The sequence below is a fragment of the Lemur catta genome, chromosome 3, assembly GCF_020740605.2.
Source record: "Lemur catta isolate mLemCat1 chromosome 3, mLemCat1.pri, whole genome shotgun sequence".
NCBI lineage: Eukaryota > Metazoa > Chordata > Mammalia > Primates > Lemuridae > Lemur > Lemur catta.
In genome coordinates, this window is record NC_059130.1 from 35,182,288 (window position 1) to 35,186,992 (window position 4,705).

Genomic DNA, 4,705 nt, shown 5'->3' on the forward strand with positions numbered 1-4,705 from the left:
TCCTCCAGCCACTGATGAGAACAAGATGAGGTTGGTCTGTGGGACTCAGCCAGTCTCACCAGTTTCAGGAAATGAGAAGAGCTGGGTGATGAAATGACCACGAAATGGCCCAAGTGTGACTTGTAGAAGTGGGTGAAAGCACATTTAAGTACATAGTGGAATCGGTGATGTTCACGGCTAAGGCTGTGATGCTGAAGTCAAGCTCCCTGGAACTGTGTTGCAGCCTTGTATATCACAATACATCACCAGTTTTCACCTTCTCTGGCTACTGGGATCCTTTCCAGGAAATGTACCACTGCTTTTACTGTAATGGGTACCCATTTTCTGCTAAAGCTGCTTATGATTGGGCTACACTTAGCTCAGAATGGGTACTCAAAAAATGTTTGGAGGCTGAAAGAATTGATAAGTCCAGACACAATGGGAAAATTGAAAGGGTGGGATTTCCATGGATCAAATGATATAAAAAATGGAAGGCATCAACGGGAAGAGAAAGCAATTGATAGCAATGGGGGAGGGGACAGCCCGTTGTGTAGCTAAGACTTCCAGCCACTAGTGAACGAAGGCCATTTTTAACACTTTCGAGCATTGTGCCTTTTGGGGAACCCACTGGAAGAACGAAACTAAAACTATTTCAAAATAAAAAATTCTACCTATAAGGAGAGGGAGGAAACATGCATGGAGGTGAGACTTCTCTAAGTAAAACTTGTTATATGGTTTTAAATGTAGAATCATGTAATTATTTTATATATTTAAAATAAATAAATAAAAAGCTACCTCTACGAGGAGTAAACCCACTAAAATAATATGTCTAACTATAAATCACTTTGGTGATATGATATAGTCATACAGAAAGTTATTTCAACTGACTTTAGAATATAGGATTTGAGCGAACAGTCTTAATTGAATATCCTCCACATTAAATAGACCAGTAAATACATTTAGTAATAATTTGGCATAACCAATTTGAATATATTTAACAAATATTATAAGATAAATAAAATTCATACTGATATTAACATATTGAGAACCAAGTAAGGTGAACAACTGCTCAAATTTGCTCATGAATAAGTGGTTTCCCAGTACCCAGAACTTTCAGAGCTAAAACCAGAAGAGTCCTGGGAAAATCCTAGAACAAAGATTTTTTCAGCGTAAGAGAAGAGATACATATATAAAAGCAAAAATATTAAATAAAATTATTTGATGTTAAATTTGAATTATAAATATTAGTATGAACTCACAACTTATTTTTCTTTTCAACAAAAGACCTAGAACAGGAGTCAGCAAACTTTTTCTTAGGCTTTGCAGGCCACAGTGTCTGTTGCAAAACTATTCAACTCTGCAATTATAGTATAAAAGCAGCTATATGGGCTGTAGTTTGCCAACCCCTGGCCTAAATCAGTGAAAACTCAGCAGCAAAGAGCACACCTTGGGACAAAGCTATGGTCTCTAAATACTATTTCTCCTATAAAAGAAGCCAGAGCTTCTTAGAGGAATGGCTGAATTCATGCCTGGGACACATAGTTGTGTCAGGATGCAAGAAAGATAGCAAAGACTAATTGAGTCATGTCAAAGACATAGACCCATTATGGAAAAATTTATATATCAGGAGAATAATGACTGTAGTTCATTGAAATACATTGAATATATGTTGTGCAATAATAGATTAACCTTACCCAAAGATAGATTTAGCCCTTTGCTCCAGCTCCTTGGAGATAACCTCGAAGTCCTTGGAATGTTCTGCCTGATAATAATGTCTTTGTTTACCTGGGACTCCTGGGCTATGCCAGATAGTCTATGCTAACAAAATGATTTATGATGGGAGTTTTGGACCATTTGATATCAGTTCCATCTCTGGAGGGGCTGGAAAATAAGTCAGCCAAGTGAGTGGTCAGCCATATCTATGTGATGATTACCCAATAAAATCTCTGCATATCAAAGCTCAGGTGATCTTCCCTGGTTAGCAATACTCCATGCATATTGTCACACATTGCTACTGGGATAAATAAGCACTGTCTGCACAACTCTTCTGGGAGAGGAGAACTGAAAGCTTTGTGCCAGCTCTCTCCTGCACTCTGCCCCATGTGCTTTTTCCTGTTGCTGATTTTAATCCACATTCTCCTATTGTAATAAATCATAACTGTGACTATAACAGCTTTGCCGAGTTCTATGAGTCCTTCTAGCTAATTGTTGAGCCTGACGGGGGTCTTGGAGAGCTCTGAACTGGATATATAAAACCTAAATGTTTCTCATTGTACTCAAAAAGAGAGCCCTCTATCCAAATGAAAACAACCGATTTGTCACCACAGTAGATAACTGAAAATAGGCAATTAAAAAAGAATTAAGAATTTGTTTTGCCTTACTTGTGTGAACTGTACTTCATGGTAATCATATAACCTTAGTTGATTAATGAAGATATTTTTTTTTCTACAGAAGAATTCCAGATAATAAATATAAAAGGAATAATAAAATATGAAAATCATGATTTGTAATTCATATTGAAATGAATGACTCAAGAAGACTGTCAATTGTTGAAAACTTTAAGCAAGCATTTGATAATGACCTTTACAAGAGAAGGATCAAGCTGTCACCACCTGATCAGTCTTAGCATCTGTAAGAGTGGGACAATCAGACATTTAACACCTACTAATTTGATGCAACAGGAAAGATACAGCATCACTATGAAGTGTACTTTCCCAAAGAGTTGAACTGAAACTAATCAAGCCCTTCTAACTAACTTTTAGGTTATGGGAACAGAGCAACAGGTTAGAAGACATCATGAGGAAGCAGACAGACAAATCCAGTGGGTGAGACATTCAGTAGAACAACTAACCTGATTTTTTCATAGGTCATAAAAACTGAGTCAGATAGTTGCATGAGAATTGCTCTAGGTTAAAAGATATTTATGAGGCGTAAAACATGAAAATCTTGTTTGGATCCTGATTTAACAAAACCAAATACAAAAACTTCCCTGCCAGTAGGGAAATTTAAGTATTGATTAGATATTAGAAAATACCAAAGAATTATTGTTGACTTTTTTAGTTGTAGTAATGGCATTGTGCTTATATGAGTAAATATCCATCCGTAGCTTTTAGAGACACATATTGAAGTGTTATGTCTGAATCTGGGTGATTGTGTATGGGGTTCGTTATATTAATGTCTTTATTTTTGTGTGTATTGGAAAATTTTCATAATAAAAAATCCTTCTATTCCCATGTTATTCTCATCCCATGTCACCTTTGAGAATAGCTGCATGGTAGAAAGCAACATCTTCAGTTTATCATCTGGGTCCTCTTTCTGTCATCCATAGAAATAAAATCCAAGGGTAGCCCCCAACCCCAGATGGCTTAAATAGAGAACCTTACCCAGGAATTTGAAGAAAATAAGGAAAGAAAGAGGCAAGAGGAGGAGTTAGGAAATCAGAATGGAAATGAGTTCTCAGGAATGGCTGTATAACGTGTCATTTTTTGCACTCTATACTGATGGCCATATCCCAACAAGCAGTCAGAAGAAAAGAACTGGTCCCCAAAACGAAGAATAAAGTAGACACATGGAGAGAAGCAGAATCAAAAGACAGTCTTACTTGGGTTTCCCATGGGATTTCATTCCCTGAATCCAGTGATTTCTGAGGTCTGGCTATATCCTTGCCATTGAGTTCTGTGTAATTTTAATACATTTCCCATAAGCTAGTTGGCATTTGTTTTGTTATTTTCTACTAAAGATAACAAATAAATCTAGCCTTACAGACAAAATTCTGTTGTCAAGACCAAGGGAGCATGAGGCCAAAGGGAAGGGGTTTTAAGATTCTATGATAGAAAGGCTTTCTTATCTATCATATCTCTCTCTCCCCACCGCATTCTTTTTATCTCTTCCTCCTTCTGCTTTTTCTTTATTTCTGTTTTGTTTTCTTCTTGAGGGCCAAATATGAGTCACATGTTTACATGAGGGAGAAGTCATCTAGAAACTTGACAGTGTGGTGTCAACACCAGGAAGTCCAAAGTCATCACTGACCACAGCAGCATGGTGAGCGCTTGTGTTGTGCTTCTTAAAAGATACCAGACTGGGGCAGAAAGTGTGGGGCTTTCCATTTAATTTTACTGTCTTATCATAGGAGATGTACTTTGTCTATCTCCTCAAGGAGCTAACCCATTGCACCAGCATCATTCATTGAACATACTTGATGGTGGGACCCTAACATTTCTGGACTCTCCATGACTCTCGAAGGGCAGAACTGATTATGTGAGAAGCAGTGTGGTGCAGTGGCTCAGCATGAGGCTTTGCAGTCAGACTGCTTGGATTTGAATTCTGGTTCTGCCACTTAGTAACTAATGCCAGTGGTTTAACTTTTTGTGCCTCTGTCTGCTAGAAAATGGAGATGACAATTATATTACTATATAGGGCTGTTGACAGGATTACCTGAAGTTATATACATAATGCACTTGGCGTATAGTTAGGACTTGGTTTGCTATGATTGTTCATATATGAGAGATTACAGATAAAATGATCCCTTCTTTTGTCTGGATGGTGATGTGTCTGCGTGGGATGCCTGGACTTTTGGCCATCATCCTGGGACCACAAGAGTGTCAGCCCAAGGGCCAGACTGCCTGTTGAGAAGGGCAAGCTAGAGACAGGGAAAGAATCTGGGTTCTTAACAGTGGCATGAAGCTGCTTTACCAATTGATCTAGAAGACTATTTCTCTTCTAGACT